Source organism: Cyanistes caeruleus, chromosome 4 (assembly GCF_971803275.1).
Source record: "Cyanistes caeruleus chromosome 4, bCyaCae1.hap1.1, whole genome shotgun sequence".
Lineage (NCBI taxonomy): Eukaryota > Metazoa > Chordata > Aves > Passeriformes > Paridae > Cyanistes > Cyanistes caeruleus.
Genome location: NC_141704.1, coordinates 28,891,060 through 28,918,881, shown reverse-complemented (window position 1 = coordinate 28,918,881; position 27,822 = coordinate 28,891,060). Strand labels below are relative to the sequence as shown.

At 42.6% G+C, this 27,822-nt stretch overlaps 1 long non-coding RNA gene across 1 annotated transcript; it reads right to left on the bottom strand.

Moving 5' to 3' along the window:
* Positions 1 to 1,779: 1,779 nt before the first annotated feature.
* On the bottom strand, positions 1,780 to 26,777 carry LOC111937425 (uncharacterized). The gene is made up of 4 exons (XR_002868624.2): positions 25,659 to 26,777; positions 18,627 to 18,707; positions 3,801 to 3,986; positions 1,780 to 1,941 (listed from the first exon to the last, which is right to left on the bottom strand). It is a non-coding gene; the product is annotated as an uncharacterized LOC111937425 (long non-coding RNA).
* Positions 26,778 to 27,822: the final 1,045 nt, after the last annotated feature.

Sequence of the window (27,822 nt, the reverse complement as noted above, 5' to 3'; positions counted from 1 at the left end):
TTCACTTGGAAGGCGGCTGTGGCAGAATGTGGAGGGAATCCCATCCTCAGAGATTTTCCACAGGGGCTGGCTGCACAGCTTGCACTCAGGCAGAGAGCATGGGGAGGGAATTTTAGCTCAGTGTGGTTTTCAGCCATGCGTGCTGCTGCTGGTGCTAAAAAGCCGGGAGCAAACCAGCACAGTCACCTCTGTCCTTCCATTCTCTGTCCTCTCACCCAGCAGGGCTGCATTCACCCGGGCTGGTAACTGCTCAGTCCCTCACGAGTGAAGGTCCCCATTGCATTCATCAGGACCATTGCAGGGAACTCCTCATGGATTTGCTTTGAGCTAACTGGGTGTACTAGAGTGTAAAAGAACTGTTGCTAAGTCTCATTAAATGCTGTACAAGGGTCTGACTCAACCCACACTGAAATCAAGGCAAAGACTCCCACAGATTTAAGTAGGTACTGCCAAAGTCTCAGACCTGTAAAATCTTCAGGGCAGGGACCACAGCTTTGTTACAATGCACAGTGTGCACTTAATGTGCTCTCTAAATAATGAGAATTTGGAGGGAATTTGATGTGGGCTTGGGAAGAAGTTTCCAAAACTTTCCAAAGAGCCTTGGAATCTCAGCATACTAATGTATCCTACCAGAGCTGTGTTAATATTTTGAAATATCTTTGTACAAAGACTGTAAAATCCTAGTTGGTTACATGGTTTGCAATTGTTCTGCAGAAGCTATTCATATCAGACCAATAGCTCAACTTGGGGGAAAAAAAAAAAGCAAAACAAAAAGCCTATGCCTATCTATCTGTTATTAATTCCTTTGCATGTAATTAATGGTTAGCTGCTAACCTCCACTGCACAAAATCTTTGAAATCTTTTCTACTCCCTTTTGCATGCTTTTTCTCCAACATGAGATGCAACTCAAAAAGTTACCTTCGAGTTCAGACATCAACAAGCTATCCATCACTTCCAGGGCTTTGCAGAGGAAAGCAAATAAATGCAGGAATGAAGGACAATGGAATCTCTAAAACACAGCCCGTTTCCTTTGACTAACCAACAGATAGAAATGAACCGGCTCTTGTGGTTCACACTCGAGCAGGATTGTAAAAACTTCTGACAGTTAAATGAGGTGGGGTGGGGGATTTTTTACATAAAGCTACTAATTTAGGACTGTTTCTTCCCGGTGAGTGAGGTGCTAGCTCTGCCAGCTTTGAGCGAGACATAGACTGGCCCCTTCAGTCTTACCTGGGAAATGCACAGAGAAGTCACAGGTCTGTCTGACTGCTTTTTGTTAGTAGCAGACTTCTCCTTTCCACCTCGGCAAGACCCTCAAATTGCAATTTATTGGCTAAATCACCCTCAAGAACAAAACGTAGCATTCACCCTGAAATCTTACGTGGCACTTAAGGAAACAAATGGGCAAAACCCCGGCCTGCCACATATCCATTCCTTGATCTCAAGACAGAGGGAGGGATACATTTTACTGGAACTGCTTATCCCAGGATCTCTGCCGGGACACCATATCTCCTAAGTGCTTCCTCTGAGATACACTATCAGTTTGCCGAACAGGCTTTTTGAGTGCTCTCATCAGTTGTTGGTACAGATAACTGAAAATGACAAGTGAAGCAAAGCACAGCAGATTATCAGTGGAGTGGGAGATGCTGGTCTCACTGACAGTCAGAAGAAGTCTGCAGTAACTCAGCTGGTCTCTGTCAAATTGCCCTCCACAAACATCACTGAATTCTGGCACTGGGAAGAGGGAGGGTGCTGGTTTTTGCCGCTCTGCAGGCCTACCTGTGCACTGGTAGTTGTGAGCAAAAGTAGTCACAAATCTTTTCCTCTCTCAGCAGGCCTCTGAGAACCTTGCAGGATGAGAGCACAGCTGCTGTGTGTTAGCTGCTCTGCTGGAGGAGGCACACAGCCGTTCTCAGAAGGATAACAGCAGTCCAAATCTTCCTAAAGCATCAACAATTGGGAAGACAGAATAGTCTTTACTGAGGTCTCATATACAATACATGGAAAATTTTGCTCAATTACCTAATTGTTCTTCACTGGAGCAGTTGCAGTCGTAAACTCATCTGAAGCTGAAATAAGGAGCTGTGGGCCCACCCCTTCCACCCCCCCCCCCCCCCCCAATTAAAATTCTGCACTTGTCAATTCACCAGAGGGTACCAAAAGTTGTTGCTTTCACTCCCTATTTCTCCATTCAGTTATTCTGAAACCAAAGGCCTTTTGGTCAAATGGAAGCTTATTAAAAAGATACTGAAAAGCCATCATCTGACCTCCACTGTAAAACTTAAGGAATTCCACAGGTCACCTCTGCAGCCATCCCACCTCTAGAGCAGCTTCTCAGGCAGCAGAGCTGCACCAGCTGAGGATGAAGCCCTGTCTGAAGGCGTATTAGAAGTGTTCCACACACTAATTGAAAGGCTTACTTACATTACCATACATTCCATAAATTCAGAGTTTAAAGATGCCTTAAGAAACACCAGAAAATGGAACACAATTGGATTGCTCAGTCATGAAAGATCCACCTGAATCTCTTACAAGGATGAAGCACAGTCAGCCTCCAGTATCATATGAGATGTTCTGCTGGAACTAATTTTAAATACTTCCTGCCTTCATTCTTCCTTATTCTTGATCCAGTCTAATTCTCCCTTGATCCATTAGTGTTTTCCAATATTTTTACCAAGTTTTCACTAGTAAGCCAATGACTTTGACCATCAAAGTCTCTCAGACTCAAAAGAGATTTTTTTTGTATGAGAAGAGATATTATCACACTGATGATTTTCCCTATCTCCATTCTTGCTCAAGACATCACATTACATCCTCACTCTCTCAGCAATTCCTTACCCTGAACCATGACAGATCTACTGATAGAGCTGTCCTGATCACTGTACCAGAACAAGTTTCAGCTGCATCACCTCACTTTAAATTGTAACATCCTCCTAACCCTAATGAGAATTCTCATAAATCTCTGCTCCGCTGACTAACCTTCTGCCTCTCTGTCACCCCTTCAGACTGCTGTCTGCTCCTATCAGTGTCTCAGTTAGAGCTATCCTTTCATGTCTTAATCCCTGCAACATCCCTATTAAGGTCTTCCCTGAGTAGCAGACTGTAGCAAGGACAGCAGAACCTTCCACCCTCCTCTCCAAGCAGGGCTGCATAATTGTCCTCAGTGAGACAGAAGACTGTTCTCTGCAAGGAATTCCATGATTAGAGGTTAGTTTGAAGGAGGCCTGTGTGAAGTCAGCTGCAAATATCCCCCTTGTGATACCTTCAAATACAGTAGGAATCAAAATTTAATCCCCATAAAATTAAGGACGTACAAATAAGAACAGAACATGTTCTTTCTTCTGTCACACTGAGACCTTGAGTGTATGAGGCACTGGAGGTATTTATGTGGATATGGTGCTTAGGTTTAGTGGTGGACTTGGCCATCTTAAATTTTTCACTGGGTTCAATGATCCTAAAGGTCTTTTCCAACTTCAGTGATTCTAGGAGTCTGTGTCTGCAGTCATCAAAGAAGAAGGTGGAAGGAGCTTGCAGCATAACCACCTCTCTATGCCTCCAACCACATCCTCCCCTTTACCTAAAAACTGCTATTGGAAGGATGAAGGGAATCAGCTTTATTCCCACAGGAGGTACAGGGGCCATTTGTGTTAAGCAGGAGACAGGGCCCAGGAAACTTCAAGCAAGAGAGAGGTAGATTAAGAAGGGTTGTGCTGAGGTGAAGTGACTTGTTTGACTTGCCTCATAGCAAGTTTGTGCCAGGATGCAGAGCAGAATCTCCTCTCTTGAACCCCAGCCCTCACCTTCATTTTCCATCTATTGCTGCTCACTCTGATATCTGGGGTATTTTCACAATGTGTATAGTTAGACTGAGCTGGTTGTCCAGAGAAAAAAAAACACCTTGCACTAGCAGATCTGAGCTTGGCTTTTATCCACATGCAGAGAAGGTTCTTTGCTGTTCATCATGCAGCTGACGGTGAGCATGTTTCCTTAAAGAAAATAAATACAAATATTAACTGTCAGACAGGGAAAGATTTTCCCAGTTTGGAGAGCTATAAATAATCCTTCCCAAAATGTAAAAGCACTGTGATGCTGAAGTGTTTGGACATGCTAAACAAAAGGTTAAGTACATGACTTTGGAAGGAAGAACCTGTTTTTGCAAAGGTATAATGATGGGCCTGGGGGGACAATGGTAAGAGCTGACTCACAAGTACAATACAGCACTCAGTGATTCATGAGCTTCCCAAAAGACTTCAAATATCCAGCGTTTGTCATGAGGCCCTGTGAGACACAGAAATCACTTAATGGACTATAATGAGCATATATTCACCAAAGCAAGTATTGTAGCTACCATCTGCATTTCTTAGTGGCACGTTTGTGAGCGGGGTGTCTCCTGGTCACCAGAGTTTGTCTGCATCTCTCTGGTTTTGTTCCATTTAATATCTGTGTTTAAGACATTGAACTAAAAAGATAATTTGCAACCAGTCTTCCAGAAGCAAGAACAGTTACCGCACCTTGAAATACCCTGCAGCTTCAATCCCATAATCTGTAGTGTGTTCACAAATTTGACAGAATAATTGCAACTTTTTTGCCATACGTTGCTGTTACATTTTTCTTCTTAAAGGTTGCAACATAAATACCCGCCCTAAACAAAGCTGTCCAAGCTTGTTAGCAACTGTTGTTGCCAGTCCTGGCTCAGAAAGAGCACTACAAGGACACACAGCCTCGCAGGGCTGCGGTGGGAAATCCCCTATTGAAAAAGGAGCCCGTGTTTCCATGCGGGACTGTTTATGCCCTGATGCAAGAGACTTGATACAATCAGCCTGGCAGATGGAAGTGCACTTCTTTATTCTGTTTATTATTATTTTTTTTTTTTTAATTTTTTTTGTGTATGTATCATGTAAATGGATCTAGCTTTAAAGCATTTGTATTTTGGGAGATGGCTTGAGTTTCTGGCCATGGCCCTGGATTTGTAATCAAGAATTTTTTAACAATACATGAATACCAAAGAAAAAACGAACCAGCATCCCTATGATCTTGTAGGTACACACTGCATCAGAATGGCTCTCCAAGATCTCCACTCAGGCTGCAGATTGGTAATAACTGACTCATTTGCAAGAGCACAGCTCTGCAAACACAGCATTCCTCTAATGGATATTTGGTGTGCATTTAACAGAGCTTTTAAAACACTATCTGAGAAAACAGGCATACCGATGAATTCCATGAGAGGGATGGTCCAGATAACCTCTCAGGCCTATTACATTTGGAGGTGGAATCACTGTGACCTTTAAGTGAGTCATCAGCAGGGGAGTAGCCAGGCTCCTTGTGCTGTCCCTTGCTGTGAAGCAGCAGGGAGCTGCAGGGATTCTTTTCCTTTGGTGGATAAGCTTGCAACAGAGAACAAGGCCCACAGATGCTGACTTTCCTGCTTCTCGTCCACCTAAGCTTGATGTCTCCTTTACTCTGCTCTTTCTCCATTTCACCTCCTATCCCCAACTTGCCTCCACCCCCTTCTTTGCCATATCCCAGTCCCCAACACCAGTCACACCCTCCCTTCTCTCTCTTTACTGTCTTTACTTTCTCTGTCTGATTTGCCTTCTCCTCCTACTCCTAATTCCTCTCCAAGGGTGAGTTCTTTATCTTTTCTGCAACTGTGTGAATTACTTTCCTCTCTGATTTAGGCTCCATGAGGCTTTGACAGGGGTGACGCATATCTGTCGTATCGCACCTGTGTAGCCAGCAGCAGCTGAGAAGGAGGGCCACTGATCCTAAACTGCACTTGTCCCCAGCTCCTCAAACCACAGGACAGATTTCTGCATATTCATCCCTGCACCACACCTCTTACACCACACACACCACACCTCTTCAAGCATAAAAATCAAACTCTGTGTGCAACTGACAGCAGTGACTGCAGAATTACTACTTGGCTTCTCTTATCATAAGATTCATCTGAGTACAATCCCGTCAAGGTTTTAGTCTTTTTCAGATGTTTTGCCATGCAGGCACAGCAGTGTAACCCAGCCACCAGCGTTATTAAGCAGTCTCCTTTCTCTGACCCAGGGAACAGAGGCAGCAGACCGGTTCAAACACTGTTGCAGATGCAAAGATAGGGCCCTGCAAGCTCTCGTCTTCATTTTTTAAGTCTAATGTAAACAGCCCATGGCACCTGGAGGCTGGTGGGATGACCCAGGAGTCAAGAGGAGGAATTTAGGTCAGTTTACAGCTCTTATTTTCTATTTGTTTTCAAGCCACTGCTTTCAACTTAAATGACCACTGTTTTGGGTTGAACAATAACATGTAAAAGATACAATCCAATATTTGATTATGCCTGGAGAGCTGAATGTAAGCAAGTTGTTAAGCCTCTCCCCTCCGATCATTACTTCTGTCGGACTGCAGGATCCCAAACTTGACGATTCATATAATTAGAAGTGGTGAGGGAAGAGGAGCAAAACCCCCAGTTATTGCAAACACCTAACTGTAAATCTTCCTTAAGCTTCATGAAGAGACAGCACAAGAGTGCAAACTCAGCTTTAAAAAGTTCCCTGCAGATTCTGCCACGTGTGTGCAGGCTAAAGAAAATTGTGAAGGAGATGGCAAAGGAAACTACAAGTTTGAGGAAATGACAGCATGCCTTTTGCAGATAGCACTCTTGCCTCCATATCATCATTAATTTAACATCCTGGTGGAAGCTGCCTGGACTGTGTGTTAATGAGGTCTGTCCCTGTCAGATGACATGAAAAAATGACCATGGCCTGACCCCTGGAGGTCACCAATAATCCCGCAGCTCTTCTCAAAATAATACCATGTTAAACCTCGTGTCATGGGCAAATTGGCTTTATCTACCAAAATTTAAAATATCAAACAGCAGCCAGCATTTTAACAAGTTTGCCCCTCCCAGACCTTGACGGTCAGGGCCACTGTTAACAAGTAATCAATTAGCCTGCTTAAAAGCACCGATAACAACATTTTTGTGTCAGGGTGAGGGCTGATGGCCAGTACCTAATCTCCCCCTTCCTCACGCAATAATTTCTGAAAACTAAACAGCTCGAAGGCTGCATGACAACGGCGTTAAAACCTCTTGCTGGGTTTCTTTTCAAGCTGCCCTCAAAGAAATTACATTTAATTTTAAGACAAGTAAGGCTGAGGAGTAGGGTCAGACCCCCTTGGTGCTGTTGGCCTTGTGCAGGAACCAAGCCCTTCCTGCCTGTGACACATGTTCCCCTCAGGACTCTGCTGATGAGCAACCTTGGTGAGATTTGGGTTCAGAAAACACAAATGGAAATTACCCTTTGATGCAAAACACTGAATGAATGGCTAATACTGCTGTCAGCTGGGTGTGGTTTACAGATCCCAGCCTTGCTGTGATTACATTATTTATTCTTCCCATTGCTGATCTTCCCACTCCTATCAGACCTTTCCTTTGCTATCAGACCCAGGGCTTCAATCAACAGAGCTTGTGGGATCACCTTTCTTTTCATCATCTTCATCTTGGTCCTCATTTCAGTCTTCTTAAGGCAGAGAACTGAAGCCAAATTTAGCCCTGGGGCAGGTATCCACTCCCTGCCCAGAGCTGGGTCTGGAGCCACTGGGACTGAGCCCAGAGACCCACATGAGTGTTGGAATCCCCACTGCAAGGCTGAGACCTTGGTTTTGCCTTGTAGTGTAAAATGCTTCGCACTAGTCCTGTCCTTACAACACAGCAAAAAGTTACTTCATCACTCAGAAACATCTGGGACCTATTATTTAAGCTTTTATAGAAGAAAAACTGTCTATTCTCTTTAAGACTTTTTTGTCTGAACATGCAGGTTACCGTGCAGAAAAACAAAGCACCAGCAGATCTGCAGAGGATATATCTGATATGATTCTTTACCTGTGTGAAGATCTCATGAAAATGAAAAGGGCAAAGTAGCTGGCACAGATGGGGCTACCTGCCTGAAGGGCATTGTGGTGTCCAGGGAGAGGCTGAGCAGCCAGCAGTAGAGCCACAGGCGCCTGCTTTTGCTCTTTGCTTGGAGAGGAATAATCACAGTACCAGACCTGTGCCTGACAGTGCGAGGGCCACCTCTCCAGGGTGCTCCAACCCTCTTACAGTGGTCTGTGCAACATGGGAACAGAAAAGTTATTTCTCTCTTCCCCATCCCCTTCTGCCTCTAGATACAGGAAACATGGCCACCCATGGATGCTGATGCCTCCTTTTTGTGCATCCCTGCACCTGGAGCAGCTGATGCAGGCAGCAACTGTGCTTCGTGCACATGACCCACGGCTGCTGGCTTGTGTAGCCCACCATCTGTCCTAAAAACAAACAAGGCCCTTGAAGTTTATCACAAACCCCACTTGTAACAGAAGTTCTTCACTGAAATCAACAAAACAGAATGCTGAGTCTCAGTTTTACTTTCCACTTTATGCCTCCCTTACGCCCTGGAGAAGGGCTGTATGAAGCTCAATATATTAAGTCTCACCCTCAGGATGTCAGCCTCAGAAACATAGTATTTTCTAATAAAATACAGTTAACCAGGCCAGTTCAGGCAGATACTTACCTGGGGAAAGGCCTGAATCCATGATGTTATTGCCAGCTAGAGTACTGAATGGTGCCTTAATGCACCAAAAAGTCATTTTTATGAGCATTTCTTTGCAGTACAGCTGCATCTGGTCTCCACATTTCCATTAATTTCTGCCATTTCTGAGTAATTTAAAATAACTCCTGTTACCTCACTTTCTCCCCTCCTGCCCATTGCATTTTTTTTAGTCACTGATGTCACCACAACTCTTTTCTTTAGTCACAGCAGAAACAGTCTCTCACTCCCACTTTGGCTTCTCAGTTTCCAGTCTCGTCACCCCATTCTTTCTCCATTCCTGAAAATTTATGCTAGCTTGGGCTAAGCAAGTTTCTTTTGCTCCTATTTCTTACCAGCTCTGGTTTTGCAGGTCTGGACAGTAAACTGTCCAGCCCTCTTTGTCCTTCTTGGTGTGCCTCTGAAGAGGTGCTGTTGTCTTTCTCAAATTATTTATTCTTCAATTTTTATGCAAGAAGATATAATGATTCTTTCTCAAAGATTACCTATTTTGGACTTTAGAAACGTTACTGTGTTACTGTATGCAATATCAGCTCCTGAATTGCTGGCAAGATTATTTAGGTAATGTTCAGGAATACATCTAATAGCCATTTCCTACCCCATGTAAATGCTGCCTGTGCCCTTACCTTGAAAGAAAATAGGTGTGAAGTTACAGATGTGTAAAAGACATGCCCACTCAGGCCTGGAGCCACACAGCACAAACTTCTGTCCTTTGTCAGCTGAAGCTGTTCCAGTGGTGTTCATGGTCCCACTGACCAGCCACCAAAGAAAGGGCTGATGCTGGAGGCCATTACCTTTCCAGCCAGCTCTGACCTGGGGGTGGGATTCATACCAGCCTGCTTCTCACCTGCCTGTGCCCAGTGAGAAGTCAGAGACTCCTCCTCCATGTGATGAGTCCAGCTCCAGACTGAAGGCCATGGTTTGCTATAGAGCTAATTAATAAGAGCTTCACTTCTCTGAGGCCTCAGCAAGACAGCTTGAAAGTGGACATTAGATCCATCAGGTTGGAATTAGGTCACTGTGAAAGCAGGACTTTCCCATGGACAGCACATATAGCTGCCAAACACAACATGAGCTCTGCCTCGATGATCTCATTGCTGAATAATTCAGTGAATCCTTTCAGTTAACATCAAAAGCCTTGAGGAATCTTCAAGGAGGGCACTGTCTCACCACAACCCTGTGATAGAGTTATCACAGGTGTGAGGGCTTGAGGAGCATGGGGAAGACAAAACTGACAATTCTTTCATGTGGGAACATTAGAAATTAATCTGCAGGTCCAAGGTCACCCAGTCATCTCTTTGGAGACCTTCCTCAGAATTGCTCTCCACACTGCATCAGAAAGCACTACAGACAGTTGAGTTGGCCTGTGCAGTCCCTCTGATAAATCACACAAGAAGTTAGAAAACAAATGTTGGCTTTTCCTTTCTAAATTATTTTTCTCCATTTTGTTTAAATCTTAGAAGTTATTTGATTGTTTCTTTTAGTTTCCTTTTTGGCAGCCCTTGACAGTCATACAAACAGCTGCACAGAAATTGCAAAATAAAACCTCCCCCTTCTCTTTTATTTTCTGGTAAGTTATGTTGGGAAAATAAATATGAATGGCACAGATGTTCCATTTTTCTCTCTTCATAAAACAGTTTATGACATCTTGCAAACGCTGGAAAAAATATTTCTTTTAAGAAAGAGATTTCTCTTTCTCAAGCACACTGTGTTTCAGAGAAGTTTTAAGGACAGTTACAGAGTGAAGCCTGTTTTTTGGATGTCTTTTCCTTGTTTATTAATAACATCAGAGAAATAAACGGAATGTCTTCAAATTAATTTTACTGGTTCTTATTTGGATTAGAAAAACTATTAATGTTTTCAGTGTCATTTATCAGCTGCTACAAATTTGTACATTTCTGTAGGCCTCCAACTAACAGCCTCAAGGAAGAGAACTTCAAAGTTAATGGTACTTCAGCTGCAGTGGAAGATGTTTAGCATGGAAAGTAAAACATCACCCCCAAACTTACAGAAAAAATAAAGAAGGTGACTTTTTCTCTTTAATTATGTAAAAGAATTATAACTATTGTGGCTGAAGAAAGCACTACAATCAAATGTATAACTACACTGTACCAAAGTGCCTGAGAGCAAAGAAAACAGTAAGGGAAGTAGATAAAATGCCATTCATCATGCATTTCCTCTGCTGTCAACTTGCTCTGTCACTCTCATCATAAGTAATTGGACCTTTCTCTCAATCACAACCACGTGGGCTGGGAAGAACCTTGAGAGGTCAGCTAGCCCACCCCTCTGCCCCAAGGCAGCATCAGCTACGCTTACTGTCACTCCTGACAGAGGCTTGTCTAACAGCTCAGAAATCCTCCAGACAGGATTCCACAACACCCCTGGGCAACCTATTCCCCTGTCATGGTCTCTTGGCCTTTGGAGAGTTTTGTCTGGTGTCTAATCTGAGTCATGCCTGTCACGATTAAAATTCTTGGCTGCAAGGACACAGAGGAGAGATGATTCCTGCTCTCTTTCCTCTGCCCACCAAAAAGTGCTCTTCTATACAAACTGTGTCCCCAACTCACAAGTTTCCTTAGAAGTTCTCCTTCCCCAGAATAATTCCCATCTTCTGCAAGCAGAAGCAGAATTTTGGCACAGTGAAAGTCAGTGTCCAAATGTCCACTGTTCTCCCCACAGGGTTATAAATTTAACAAAGAAAATGAGAAAGCGAATGGATGGTCATTTTATCTCAGGGCATTTCCTGATTAACAGGAATTTCAGAGTGGCCCATCCCCTTTTAAATCCTCCTTTGCCCCACAGCTGTGGTGCAGACAATATGCTCATTTTGCTTTTCAGACACCCAGTAAACAAGAACTTACCCTCGGGTCTCAGAAAGACTGTAAGGATGAAACAACACCTTGTTTGAATGGTGCTGATAATTACCATTCCCGTAGCCCAACTCCATGCTGCGGTTATGTTGTAATCGGGCTTACAGCTTTCCATAAAAAAAAAACATTTTGTGGGGGAAAAGCTCTCTCCAGCTAAGTTATTGAGAAACATTCCACACTGGCCATTTTTTCTCTCTTTGCAATATGTTCATAGGTTTTATAAAGCAAAAAGACAGCCCCCCTTTTACCAAAGAAAACCGTGGGATTTTGATAGCAAGAACATGAAGTAGCCTGTGCTGCTCATAGAAAGCATCCACAGTGTGAGTTCGTGCCTGTACACTTCCACCTGGGTAGTGAGTGTTGTTTGTGGTTTAGATCCAATCTGAATCAATTTCGATGCCATCCTGGTACTCACAGGTTATGAATAAACTGTTTGTCACCTGGTAGTTATAAATCAGAGTAATTGTCATCTGTAGTGCAGAATCCAGCAGACTGGAAATTAAATTAGAATTCACTGTTACTACACCAATAGCTGAAAAAAAAGAGACTGAAAAAAAAAAAGCTGAAATAAAACCCCTTAAAGGTGATTTTTAGCTGAATGGTAACGATTTTATGATGAACTGGGCAATTCAGTGTTAAAACATTACTTGGGCATAGCCCAAGATGACCATAATTCTGGTTTCCATGTGAAAAACTGAGAAAGAAAACAAAGGCACAAAGAACAATCATGGGGACAAAAAACCTCCAAACAAACAAACAAAACTTATCAAAAAAAACGCCACTCCCAACTCCTAAAACCAGCTTTTACTTTTAGCCAAGCTCAAACTGTAAAACTAGTAGATCCTGATATTCTACACAGAAGTTCCTTATTTTTCAGTTCAAACTCTGTAAAAATATATTAGGAGGTTGAAAAGAAAGGTTCACTAGAGCAAGACTTCCATGAGATTTAAATGTTACCATCTGCAGTATGAATTGGGGTCACCCACTATCATGATTCACTAGCAAACAAGGAAAGAAGAAAAGGAAAATGTAATCAAGCAACCATAGCACAGACCATGAATCAGGTCTCATTACTTGGCTCTGCCAAAGGCTTCCTGTGGGAGCACTTCCCTACCCCCAGCTTCTTCCATCTGCAAAATAGGAGCAATACCTTATGCTATGAGGTTTATATCAGACACTTGTGAAGCAATAAGACTCCCCAGTGCAGCAGTGTAAATGGCCATTTACTAATTGTCAGTCCTATTCTAAAACAGAAATAATTCAACTTCTGCTGACATTTGTTCCACCTCCAAATAGACCTTGCTTAATCACAAGCTGAATATCCAGAATAATTCTTTCCTTTTGAAAAATAAGCTTCTTTGTGACCCCTGGTATATAGTACTGCAATTTGTGAGGAACCAAAGGCCTCTAATAGTGCCCCATAAAGTGAGCACAATAGGAGCAACTAATTGATTTGCACCCATCTTGTATCTGCAAGATGATTCTGTTTCTCAGCCTGTCTGTAGCACTCACAAAGTCACTTATGACCCTTGCAGAACCACTGCTGCTCAAAATATTTGCATCGGAAGACAAGAGCAGATGAAATTAAACATGTGAGTTGTTTAGTTCAAGTCTAGTGCTCAAACTAAAACCTCGATCAAAACAGATGAAAACAAAAGATAAGGTTTTCATCAACTCTGAGCAAATAAACCACCAATGCAATCAGAGCATGAAGCAATTACAAACCTCTGTGAAAAAAACCACCAACTTTTAGATGCACTGAAAACAATTTTTAAACCATTTATTTACTTTGACATAAAAATTCTGTTACAACTCAATTGGCATTTAGACAGAGCAATAAAGGAGGACTCAGGCATGTAAAATGCATCCCTAATACCACAGACGAGTCACTGTCTATCAGGAAGGTGGCTGAACATCAACAGCCCCACAGATACTGTGCTAAGACTTTCCCAGGAGTTCATATATGCACTTGGGTGTCACAACATTGACAAGACTGAGTTCCACTCCATCTGCTGCACACCTAAAGATCCTGTTGTGTTCTTCTGTTTATTGAAAGGATTAGCTTGAGCAGTTTTGGAACTCCTAACACAAGCAAGATGTCTGAACTCCTCACAAAATGCAATAACAAATTATTTTTTTAACAACCAGTGCAGTTTTCCATTCCAACTTACATGTAAAATTCAATAAAAGTTACAATGTTCCTGAATAGAGGGTTACTTCATCAACATGTCCTGTGCACATTATGATGATGTATGTTCCTGCCATCCTTCTTTCCCAAATTACCTACACTAGATACCATCTGTGAAATTATGGGTATCCAATTAAGGAACAGGAGAGAAGGGTCAAAGTAAAGAGGAGAGACAAAGATGCAAATCACACGTTTCCATGAACAGAAGAACAGTATTTACCACAAATTCCAACTCCCAATACAAATCTTCAATAGAGGATTGGTTCTGCTCTTGAGGCTAAAAGTGTGGTCTAATGTGGAAATAACTGAGCTTCATATCAAACAACATTTTTATTGAAAATTCCACTTATGTTTTCACTTTCCTAAGTTATATTACACAGGAAATGCCGGTAGCTGCATGGATCTTTGAAAGAGAGGGTAGATGAAATAGGTGAGAGTGTACATTTCAACAGACCAGACTTAAAATAACATATATTATGACTTTTATGAAAAGCGTGATACGTACTTATTTTGCACTGATTTTTTTTTTTTTTTCTTTCATTCTGGGGCATGCAGCTTTGTCCTATTCTCTCTTTTTTTCCCATCCCTCACTTGATGTTGCCAGGCTGGGTCCCACACTGCTCATTACAAGGAGTGAACAGAATGTCCTTTACCTTTCGGGGTGAATGAAAAAACATTTGAGAAATTATTTCTCACTTGTGTGAGGTTTAGTTTCAAATTCATTGGCTCCCATGTCCCCAGAATCATTGAGTAATTTGAAATTAAAAACTTCAAGTTCTTTTTCATGAGTTGGAACAATAGCTTTTATATCTGTTGGCACATATAACTGACAGGGTACTGGCAACAGGCAATTTGCAGCATGAGTTGCCAATGCCTGTGTGCATATTTCTAAGAATAACTCAGTGTCCAAGAATTTGGCCTGCTGTATCACAAGCCAGGACTAGCTGACAGCTGTTTTAAATTACAGTGGACTGAATGATATTAGCTTTATTGTAGTTGGACTGATGCTTTGCTTTCTCTTAATCGTCCTAATGTTCTGATTTGTTCTTTAGCCAGCGGTTGCACAGCATTTATTTATAACACTCAAGGTTTAAGTCACAAATGACAGATTGGTTGGATTGTCTTGTGCACATGGAACATGATCAAAGTAAAGGACTACACAGTCAGGGAAATTTAAGCTTCTTTGCAAGGGACAGCCTATAGATCCAAGGCTAGGATTTTCCTTGCAAAGCAGAAAAGACTGGCTCTCAAACAGACCTGTTCTAATTTTCCTAGAAGGAAGGTATATATTCCAAGTCTTGCATGCTATTGTGAGCTACATATTCACATCCCACTTCAATTCTTCATGGGGAATAACACAAAAGGTTAGACATCAGCCTGCTAACTGCTGTGCACTTCTATTAATTACAGAGTTTGGAACTAATTTATTTTATCAAGCACTAATGTCTACTTGGGGCCAAATCTTGTTCACATTATAGTCCATAGTTAATTTTCTAAAGACTTTTCTGGGAACGGAGTATGGCTATTAAATTTTCTTGCATGTGAACCCTTAACAGTTCATTAGAAATTTCCTACTCCTTCAGGAGAAAATAAATGGATACAGATTTTGTTTTGCTCAGTTGTCAAAATAATGAAATAAATCATTTACAAGGAACACCAAAAAGCTGAATATTCTGATTCAAGGTGCAGGATAGAAATCTTCTACTCTGATTGGCACTGGGAAATCTGAAAAGGCTTCCTATGTCCAGTTTTAGGCACTACACTTGAAGATGCAGCTAAATTTTGGAGTCCACATGAAGGCAACAAAAGTCATTAATCTAAATGTAATTCATAAAAAGAAATGAGAACTGTGGGAAGGGTATGGCAGAATAGAATACTATGTGTTAACAGCCTTCAACTGTGTGAAAGACTATGGTACAACAGGAAGGATAAGCCCATTCTCCATTTCCAGCAATACTAAACCAAGATGCAGCAGGCTTAAACTGCAGCAACAAAAGTAGATCAGACTCTTGGTGCGGGTTCTCCCGTGGAGACGTAGCAAAGCATTGAACTGCCGGCCAGAAAAAGTGGGGAGTGTTTTTCTGCACAGGTTTTTGAGAAAAGCTTGGTCATGCCACAGGTGGAGAGATGAGTAAAGAGACCTTCCAAGGGCACTCACAGCTCTAAGATCATATGATCTGTAGGGTTTTTTATTACTCCTTTAATTTATTTGAATTTAATAGCCTGGATAATAGCCCTCACTATTTGTCATTACTATTTCTGCTTGAATATTCTTGGAGTTAGTGCTGCATGCTATTGAAAGTATGCTGTCCATATGCTTTCTTGGTTCTGCTGAAGCAATGCCATAGCAGTGGTAAGACCTCACTGACACACAGAAAAAAAAATAAATATAATAAGTAGAACAAACAAAACACCACACTTACAGACAGATCCCAAAGAACTCCATTAACAGGAAGTTGTGTCAGACCCTTGTACATCAATGGTTTGAAGGCTATGACCTTTGTTTTATTTTACTTTGTGTTTCAGGCTACAAAACAAAAATTAAAGGAAGCATAGGACAGAAACCAATGTCTGAAAATGGCAATATCTATCTCTTTATTTTAAGGATATTGCATTGGTCAAGCATTGGTACAGCTTGCATTTAGCACTAGGGTCTACCTGTCTTGTTCTATATAGGGAAGCCCATGTAACATTGTGCCCTATGAAGACTCTACTTAATTATATATTCTCAATTTAATTTAGTAAAGTCAACACTCAGCTAGTTATGGAACAACTAATCTTTTCTCCTAATCAGCAAAATTGTGAAAGAAGAAGAGAACTGCTTTTTGAAAAAGAATGCATCTCTTTAAGACTCTCTGGATCCTTTGTGGTCTCTGTGATAAATGTGCATGAGAGAAAGAAAATTTCCATGTTCATATGGTAAATTTTCCTGAACATTGGCGGCTCTGCAGTCTCTTGCATTACAAACCTAACACTGCACAGAACATAACATGTTTTCTAAAGAGCCAAGACATAGTCAGTAGAGCCTGCTAATTTTGTAAAAACAGCAATAAATAATGAAAATAAGTGAAGTTGTCATATGCTCCAGTGATAAATGGTAGTGATAGCACCAGTGCTACAGCTGTGGCCTCCTTCAAAACCATTCTATCCACAGGTAAACCAGAACAGAACGCTCTTTCCACCAGAGTTCCTTCTTTCATGCACACACACACACAAACACACACACACACACACACACTTTTTTCTAAATGTACTTTTGTAAAAAAATTCTCCTATCTGCTTTATTCTTTTGGTTGAACTCCCACATCCACACACTTAAGTCATCAACGTATTTTGTTATTTATCCTTTGTTCCACTGTCTCATGGGGATTCCCTCTAATTCAGTATGTAGGGATTGCAAGGGATTAATAGAATAGAGAGTAAAACATCCAAATCTCTCATGATTCCAGAAGTGGATAATTTCTCTTTATCTTTCCAGCTATTCCTCACAGAGTTGTTCATTAAAACAACCACACTAAACCATTCTTTCTTCTAAAGGTAGGTAAGCTTTTGGAAAGGGATTTATTTTTAATCAGTGCTAACAATCTCTTATGGTCTATGGAATATACTCAGTATAAAAAGGATAAATCTTCAGACTAAAGTATAAAAATCTGCTAACCATTACATGGATTTTGAGGGTGTACCTCCAGCTTGCGACTTTGAACACTTGCCCCTTTGCCTGTCTTGAACTGGCTGAGGAATTTCCAGACCTGATGTATCACTAGAAAGAAAGTACTGGATGGTGCACTAATGGTACTGTTTGAAATTTAAACGTACTGGGCTTTCTCGACATGAAAAAGGAAGTATTTCCAAGGAATGCTTGGAATGTATTCAGCCAGAAAATATATTTAATTATATTGAAACTGAATCCTAACCTTATTATAGATGACTACCCTTGCTGATAGCTAAGGACAAAGAAGGATTTAAGGAAAGAATTGCAAAAATATGTTCTAGTGGCAAAAGCACTAAACAGGGTTAAGGGACAAAGGTGCTAAACTTACCATACTTAAGCCACATTAATCTTTCCATTAGTACATTAAAAAAAAATCACAACTTTCCATCTCAAGTCATTATGTTGATGGGGTATCTTTGATCTGAAAAAACAGCAATGATCCCAATGGGAAGCAAGAAGTGTTTTTGATTTTTATCTGTAAAGTCTAAAATTCCTTAGGTGAAATTCAGTATGAAATGCATCCATGCAATGATGAAGGTGAGTGAATATGTCAACATCTGTGCTTTATTAAAGCTGGACTATTTTTACTAGGCACTGAACCAGAGAGACCAAATACCCTGATAAAACCAGAAACTCCAGGAAGGGTTCTTTGAAGGTATTTCTTGCTGTCATGTAGCTGAAAAATACATCTTAATGTTATTTTCCTACATGTTTCATATAACCAGTTTGGCCCACTGCACATGGTGATCCGAAACTGTCATCTTCTAAAAATGTACAGGGAATGAGACAGATTTCTCCTGCTCACTATGAGTATCAAGTGCATCATGAAAATGTGTTTTCTGATTCTCTGAATAATGGCACTTCTAATAAAATACAGCTAAGTGTGGCTAGGTCCGGAAACCTAAAATAAATAATCAGAAGCATATCTCATTAGGATTGATTACTAGGATCTTAGGCTTCCAGAGATGCAATTTTTCTGATGAATGAATACTGTAAAGTGAATATTTTTAAGTTCAAAATTCAAAGGAATATACTGATCCTGTCACTTGAGCTCCTGTTTAGCACAATGTTCTGCCTAGTTAACCAGTGCTGGAGTTAAGCCAGCCCTGCAGAAAGGCAATCAGTGTTGCTCTGGAGACACCAGCAATGGTGATTGCACAAAGAGAAAATCCAGCATAGAGGAGGGAAACAGAAAGTAGAGGGTTTGAAGGCTGCTAGTTTAAATTTTGTGTTAGTGATGGAATCATTCCTCAATCTAGGTAAACTTCAAATTAGGTCATACTCACAATACAGATGCTCCATTCCAAGAAAGAATGACTCTAAATGCATCTCTGTGCACAGATAGCAACCAGAGCTTTTCTTCATGGCTGGAGAAACATGAATAAATGTTAATTTGTACATTTTTACCTCAGTTCAATTACGATATTCATATATGGAAAGATTCAACTTCCGTTAAATTAGTAAGAGGCCAAAAAGTGGGGTGCCATACAAAATACAAAACATGATAAAACATTATAAAACACAATAAAAGCTGCTGGAGACATCAGCATCTCTCTATGCAAAGAAAATCCATTGCAAAAAAAATATAATGTGTCAGTTTGATGTTAATTCAGTTACTATTCATGGTATATTTCTGTGTATTTCCACAGAATTTCTCATGGCTCTTTGAAACTTGCTTATTAGCTATGCCTAGAGAACTATGGCAGACTTGCAAATTCTGTGAGAAAGAAAATAATTTAAAACAAAGGCATTAGAAACCCAAAAGTAAATTACAAGCTAATTACAGAAGAACTTTAACACTACATAATTGGATATGGGTATTGCGGTCTGTCAAGATGTAAAGAGAGAAAAGATTAATTCAGTCTTTCACAGTTCTAAGAACTTTTGTCCTATTTCTAACAAATTTCTCTGATGATAATACAAAAATATAAAACCAAAACCACAAATTGTATCAATGTCAGTATAATACTGTCTCTGGAAGTTCAAAGGAAATTCATGACACATCAAGCCAGCTTAAGGTCACTGCATTTGAATCTAAGAACCAAAACTTTCTTTAACCAGCACAGAGAAATTGTGATCATCTGTGGGTTCCTGATATCTCTTTCCCCTTGGATTCTCTATTTGAAATAAACAGGAATGTGGAAGGTAAAACAAGAAATCAGTCCATCAGTCTTTAATGCCAAGCCTCAACCTCTCAAGATTCTCTTTGTGTTCTTAGGCTAATTGCTGCTTGGATATATATTCATTCCACAGAAGTCCCATGCAGATTCCAATCCTCCACATCAGTTCAACAAAGATCTGCTCCTCTCTCTGCTTTCAGCAGGTTTTCACTGAAACCATTGGGTCCCTGCAATTGGAAATTCCTCCAGGCTGTAGAGTTCAAAGCTAGACACAGACAATACCAAAGTTCAGGATGACATATACAACCAAGGAATTGCCATCCTAGAAAACCCTCATCTCTAGTTTGCTATCAGTATAATCACAGCAGAGATTTAACTTTTTTCTCCCCCCAGTATTCAAACTTTGCAGAATGTCATGTGTCCTAATATTCCCTTTTCTTCCTCCCTGAGCTCTAGGGATTCATCTCCTTATCAAAGAATCTGCTCCAAAGCTCACTCAGGGCAACAGAATTCTTGAAGACAGATTCAAGAAGCAAAAGCAGTTACAGTGCATGTTGCTGCTGTATTATCTCTTTTCAGTGTGTTTTCCAGTGTGAGATAATGTTTGCTTTCCTTGCTGCCAACACATTACTATCTTCTATCTCTTCTAACATACCTACTAAGACCTTGTACATTCCAGTGATATTTTAAGCCAGAAGCTCTTAAAGCACAGGTCGTGACACATTGCCCAAGGGTCATAAACCTATTCCCCTTCCCTGCCTCTGCTCCCCCTCTCAAACAGATTTGCTTAGTCACTTGCCAGCAGTCCTGGAATGGCAGCAGCACTCTATAAATCACTGTGCCCATTCCTGTGTGTTTACCGGGAAGCCCCGTGGGAATCAGCCTGCAGGATTGTGGGACACATCTAAGAAGGTCACATAGAACACAAGCAACTGCAGAGTCACCTCAGGGAGTGAGGATGAGGATACCTCATCACAGTGATTAGCAAGATAGATGACACCAAAGAGCTCATGATCCAGTTCAGATTTTAAGTGTCCAAGGATCTCTGAAGGGCACAGATGGAGGGAGACATATCAAAACTCACTGGTAATAAGCTTCACAAAAGCATTTTCTGTGTGGATCTGCCCCTTAGTGGCACAAGGACATAAACCTCCTTGCAAGTTCCTAAGAACTGTGTTCCCTGGTTATTTCTGTATGTTGTGGACAAAGGAGAACAAAAAGAGGTCTCTGGAAAACTCTGTTTTTCCTTTTGATCCTCAGATTGTCAAGTGACCAAATGATGAAGCCCCTTGTATCTTCCATAATTGTGCAGGTAGCAAAAAATTCCCCATGCATCAGAGCTGTATGTGTCCAGTTCCTCTGGTGTGTTTGGCTGATGACTTCTTGTACACAGGAGATGGATCATGGCACTGGACTCTTAAAAATGCTCTTGCATTGTACCACACAGGTCTGTGACATGTAGATGCCAATCTGCAGTAACTTGGATGTCACATGAGTGGGAAATAAAAAGCCTGACTTCTGCTAAAATTAAATAATATGGATGGAGGAAACAAAGCATGTTATGCTTGAAATGAAGTCCCATCTGTGTGCCTGACACTGAAAATAGCTACTTTCACTGGGAAAGCCCCTTTCACATTTCCTTTGGGCACTAGCCACTTGAATGCAACTTCCTTAGCCTTTTGGTACAGACTTATAGCAGAAAAAAGCCAGTTACAGATGATTCCTTTTAGGGTGGTGTGAAAGACAATATAATTTAAGACAGAGGGATATTACTGCAGTCTTCTGGTTGTGTCACCTGATAGCAATACAGACTTATTTTTGTGTATGCGTTATGCCTGACGTGCTTGTATGGAAACAACTCAGAAGTTAAAGCCTTTCAACACAACAAGGTCCACAGAGAGAAGCATTACCCTAATGTTTCTTCCTACTAACTTTACCTTATTTATATACTTGGATCATCTTGGATCAAACATTGTTACTACAGCAGCATAATATTTAAATATTTCAAAATATAGCTGAAACACTGCTGTCCTGGTTCCAATTCTCCTGAAAATGCCTCTATCTGGAGGTAGCTTTATCTAGTTCATGTTTCAAGATGCATTAAAGCTATTGAGGAAAGTTATGCAAAGCTAGATCCTGCTTTATGAAGTGTGGATCCAGGGCACAACTCCTCTTTTGTGGCAAAATTTTCAGAAACACTTAGGATTTAATTCCAAGAAAATCGTGTAAACATTGCTCTAAGGCAATCACTTCTTGGATCCTTATTTAGCTGGTTTTGTAATTAAATCATAGGATCAACAGCAGGGGTGGATTCACATGCTCTGCTTGTGAAATGAGTGGTTTGAAAAATAATTTCTATGAAGAAAAATACGGTAAACCTGGAACTTTTAATGCCATTAGCAGGGAAGTACTGAAGCTGGGCATGTACTAAAAAGGAGGTTTAACGTCACATTGTTTTGACTGCCAAGTCGAGGCAAGGCTACTGATTGCTGGCAAAAGCTCAGCAAGCCAAGAATTATCTTTATGCCTTTTGGCTTGTCAGAAGAATTACATTTAAATTGTTTCTAGAGCTGAGAAATGTGTAAAAATGGTGTCCCACTTCAGGAAATCATACTGAAGAAGGGCAGATGATCGCAGTGTACAAAAGCACTTAAAAATTAGGAAAGAGAATTAATATATTTTTCGTTGATGATCCTGTATCTGATTGTAAATATTGCAGTCCTCCAGCTCCTATAAATATTAGATTGAATTTATATTGTTTTTAATTAGTTTGGACAATTAGTTGAGCCTTACATAAGCACAGAGAAGAGAAGAGGACCTTGGAGAGTGAGAGAGGCAAAAAACATCTCAGCATGCCTTCTTTCCTCCTCAACATTCTGATTTTGCCTCAAACACGGCACAGTGAGTCCCAGGCTATTCTTGTCCCCTTGGAATGACCTGAGTGCTGCCAGGGGGACAGAGTGACAGCCCTGATACTGTGGCAAGAGAAGCTCCCTGTTTCTGGGAAAGGAAGAGAGGATATCTCTTGAATTTGAACACATGGGAGTTTTTACTGCACACTAGTGCATGTCCACGGAATGTCCATGGAATCCATTTCCCTCTTTTCTGCTGCAACTTCTGCTGTTTGAGCTGCTCCCAATTTCCCAGTCCTCACTGGCAAGATAAAGAAGAGTGTTCTCTAAAGACCTGCTATATCAGCTTTCTGAGGTCCCTCATGATTAAGGTTGTATAAACAGCTGAAAAATAGAAATTCATCTCTTTATAGCCACTCGCAGCCACTCAGATTTTGACAGAAATGGGAAATCACAGCTAGAAAATCCAAATCCTGCCTTTGATGCCTAAACTTGAAACTACAGATTAATTTGACAGATGTCTGAGCCTCATTAATATTGCTATTGTCTCTCTCTGAATAATGAGCCCAATGATCACCATGCTCCTTTGGGACAGGCAGGCTTTAATAGTACCCTCATTACTATAAAAATATGAACACCACTGTAACTGTAGGATTTTTCACATGGTCATGAAAAATGCATTTGAGAGGGAATTTTGCAGTCTTTCCAGTTTTGTTAAAATACTGTAGAAATAAATGGGAAATACTTAAAAGCTGTTGCAAAAGGATTGACATAATTTGGAATGTTTTCAGCAAATTTTATAGGCTCTGTTCATGGCAAAGCTCATTCACCTTGTCAAGGACCCAGTGGCACTGCGCCTACACCAGTGTGGCTGTAGCAGGAGGAATTCCTGGGGGAATGGGGCCACAGCCAGTGTTCTTCCATGTTCTGGTGGTTATCTGGTTCCTACAATGGCTTTCCAAAATCAGAACTTGAAGCATGTCTTGATCCAGTAGATCTTTAATCTCCTTTGCACTACTGACACCATTTCTGCTTTAAAATCCCACGACTGGTGGAGCTCAAAAAATAATTACAAAATGGAGGTCCATCTGTAAGACCAGTTCAGGAATTTAATGAGGGAAAGGAGACATGGCTGGGAGAGAAACAGGAGAATTAATGCAAGATCTGTTCAGGGAGTCCGTTTTGGTTTGGGAATAAGGCCAGTTCAATTAGCCTACTTGAAGTTCCCAGAAGATCTCAGGAGGACAAATAAAAGATGGCTGATGTAAGATTTTCTGGGTTTTCTGGATGTCAAGATCCCAAGACACAGCTCCTGCTTTCCTGGAACTCCCTTCCCCACTTTTGGGTAAGGTGACAAGAATCATTTCAGAAACTGAATGAGCAAGTCAGAGAAAAAAAGAAAACCAGGTTAAAGAGCTTTGTCTCATTTTTGATTCCCATCTACCTTCTACCACCCAAGTTACTGATTCCCTTTCCCTTTCTCAGATTTGCCAGAATTCTCCCTCTGATGAAATTTTCCCCATTTCTGTCCTGAAGAGGATTCCATTAATATCTTCAGTCCTTCTGCTGGCAGTCTGTTCCAAAATGCACGATCCTGATTTCCTCAGCAGGGGTAGAATATCTTCTCTTATTAAAAATGCCGAAGCACAAGCTTAGCCAGAGGTGTGTTTTATTTGACGTGAAGAGATGCAGTAAAAATGCTTCCCTGGGACAGCTTGAGTTTCAGCCATCCTGCAAGGATTTGGCAAAAGTTTCCAATGTTCTGCTGGGCTGTCGGCTTGAGATTTTGTTAACCCCTTTCAAAAATGGCCGTTTCCACTCTTTCCAAGTGCATGTGGATGGAAATTTCCAAGTCTTTTGTCTGGAGTTATGGCAGAGGCAAAGAGAAAGCCTGAGTCTCCTTTGATTAATCACAGGGGAATGAAGTGGAGAAGGATGATTAAAAGCTTCATTTCTAAAATTGGCTCCAGCAGCATTTTTCAAACATGCAGTGAATTTTGCCTCCTAAGGCAGTGACCACCAAAGTGTTCCTTCCCATCATCAGCCTGTAACGCTGCAGACTCTCACTGTGAAGGGGCAGGAGAGAGCTGGATCCCAATCTGTGCAAGGTCAAGGGAACAAGACAGGAGCAGGGAAGGTGCAAAAGTTTGGTGGAGCGTTGTGGGACTCTCCACAAGCAGCTCTGGTCTTATTAAGCCAATGTCATGTGCATGGATGGAGAGAGGAGTAAGCAGATGTCCCACATGCTGCGTGTGATAAATGAGATCTCTGCACCATGGTATGGCTATCCCAAAGAAGACATGTTAGTGACAAGCCAGAGAAGTCTGTCCCAAAGCCAAGGTTTTCTGCTGAGAGCCCCAGGCCATGTTTACTTCAGCCTCTTGCTATTTATCATTGACGACTTGTGAGTCTTTCCACTGACTTGAATGGAAACCGGGATGAACTGCTAGGCTCTTTCTCTTGTTGCTAATTTAGATGTCTCTCAGATGTAGTTCAGTTGGTGCTGAACTTTCTTCTGAGCAATTTTCCAAGCTAGGAAATTCTGCAAGTGTTGGTCAAAGCAGAGAGGTCTTTCTATGATTGCACATAGGTTTGTACAACACAATCTCTGCTTTGCCAAACAGAAACCCCACCAGAACAGGTGTTTAAGTTCCTACCCAAGGGCATCATTCCCATAACCCTAGACTATGGCACCTGACCCCTGACCCCAGGCCCTGAGTTTTGATACTGACAGGTGACCCATGACCCCTGGTCCCAACACTTGAGGTCAGGACCACTGATGCTGACCCCTGGCCCCTGACACTGACTGGTGACTGCTGACCCCAAGCCCTGACCATTAAACCCCAGTCTGAAAGCTGGCCCTACACTGTTACCATTCTCACCGGCCAGTTTTGCACCTGCCCTCACCTTTGGCATTGACCTATGACTGCCACAGACCCCTAATCCTTGACCCCTGACCTCCAACTCCTGACCAGTGAGCAGTGGCTCCTCACCCAAACACCTGACCTTGACCTGACACGTGATTTTCACCACCATGCAGGGTCTCTGTCCCCACAGCAGCTGAACCCCGACTTAACCCTGGCCCTAACCATAAATCCTGAGATCTCACCCTGACCCCTGCCAGCTCACAGAAGAGAACACACTCTTGCTATTGGTTGGGAAGACAGAAGTGGTACTTAAGTGAGAACACCATGGACAGGTGGTTCTTCACACTGCTGCACCTGCCTGAACTGTTTGCACATGGTTTGCTTGAATTAATTTGTTACTGAACCCACATTTGTGCCTTGAGGACACCAGCCATTTAAAGATTATATTCAAACCAACTATTTGTCATAACCCATCTTACCTAGGATTCTGCTTTTTAGGTAAGAGATTAGTTCCTGTTTGTGCTGGGAGCCAAGAGGAGTCAAAGCCTCTGAGGACGAGTGAACAAAGCCGCCAAGGCAGACAAGGAGGGTTGCAGCGTTTGTCTCCTGTGTCTGTAAATGTAAGAGAGGCCAGGCAGCAGCACACTGGAGCTCGTTCAAGGCCCGCAGTTTCCACACGGTGAAATGCGATGTCGCTGCCTTCCCGCGGTGGCTGCAAGGGCCCCGCCCGTGTCCGTGTGCGGCTGTGAGTGCAGCGGCCGCTCGGACACGAGCTCTGCTGGCCCTGGCAGGGGCACGCAGGGCTCAGGGCAGCCCGGGCTCGCCGCTCTGTGCCCAGCAGCGAGGCAGCGGCGCTGCCCAGCCCCGGCTCCCCAGCAGAGCGCAGCGCTGCTCCACAGCCAGCGCCGCCCGCCAGGCCCGGCCGCTGCCAGCGGCTCCTGCGCTTCCCCGCCGGGCCTGGAGGACCAGGGGCAGCCAAAACACTGCTTGGAGAGGATTTCGGGCGAGAAGAAACAACCTGGAACGGGAAGCTTTCGGTCTCTGGAGGTCAGAGCTCCTTTTCTTCTTGGCTGCTCCTTAGCATGAGAAAAATTCGAGTTCCTTACATCAGAGATGCTTTCCATGAGAAGTTTGAACCCTTCTGGTCCTGCAGGCAGTGAGAGGTGCTTGGGCCTGCCCATCAGAGCTGGAAGTCCCCTACAAATGGAACTGAGCCCGGCTGGGGTCCGGGCCACAGACCCCGGCATCGGCCGCCGTCTCCAGTGTGGCTGTGCCAGCCTTTGGAAGCTTCTGAGACCATGTGCTTAGTCAGGAATGAGTCTGGGCTGGACCTGCTTGAAGCCGCCTGCTGGTCCCACAAGCTGGGAGCTGGCAGAATTCCTTTTCCCGAGGGCCCAGTGAGGTATGTTCAGTGTACACTCAGCGTTCCCTTGGAGGCCGTGACTCGCTCTCCTCCAGGGCCTGAGCTGTCAGGCAGAGCTGTGGCTTTGCTGGAGAGCCCAGCAAGAGCTGTGTGCTGGGGCAGAGCCTTTGCAGCAGCCCCACACCATCAGAGTGGGGTCAGCCCCAAGGCCGTGTGCGTGCTTGGTGCTGGAGCTGCCTCTCCACCCTCAGCTGCCTTGCAGCTCATTTCTCATGGACAATCACTTCAGGCTCCTTCTTCATCTGGGCTGGGCTTGAAATGGCCTCTTGAAGCAAAGAAACCCAGCAGCAGCCGTGTCCCTGTGCCCCACTGAGCTCTCCTTGCTGGCCCTGGGAATGTTCCTCCTCCTGACACTTCCCATCAGCCTGGCCTCTAATTTCTTGAAGAAGCTGTGCTATTTCATCAGCTTTCCATACGGATTTAGTGATGTTTGGAAAAAGACTTTTGCCAGCAGGAGGATTCCACACTTCTTCCACACACAGAAAAAGCATGAATGTATCTACTTGGGGTGATATTTTCATAGGAATCAAAGAAGAATTCTGGGGAAGGATTCTTTCTGTATCGGCATGGACCAAACGCAGAGGATTTGTCTGTCTTGGTGTATTTTACAGCGGTGGAGGGCAGTGGTGATCAGGATTTCAGAGATTGTCTGGGTGTGTTTCAGTGCAGGGAGAGCTATGTCACAGCAAAGCCTTCCTGAGCACTTCAGAGTCACTTCTGGATCCTGTGCTGCCAGTCCCAGGCTCTATTCCAGTTTCTCTTTGGAGTGATTTGTGCACAGCGAGTACGAGACATCCCAGGGCACTTCAGGGACCTGTCATTACCCACTCACACCCCTCCATGTGTCCTCATGTTGTGCAGGGCTTGACTTCAAGGGTTTTTTCAATGCACCAAGAACCCCAGAAGTACAACACAAACAGCCTTGCTGGAGGAAAATGCCCTGGGCTTGGTTCTCCTGCCGGGCTGAGTGAGGGAGAGAAGAACAGGCTTTAGCTGTGCTGCCCAGCAGTGCATTGGAGGATGTGTAGATCCCTTTGATTTTTTTGTACCTGGCCAGGTTGGATAAAATCAGGCAGATGAATAAACATGCCCCTGTTTCTGTGAAGAAGAGTGGGTGAAATGTGGTAACTCATGTCCAAGGCCAAGGCTGAGAAAAAAGCAAAATTCTCCCATGTGCTGAGCTGTGGACACTGCAGGACTTGTCTCACACCCATGCAGGG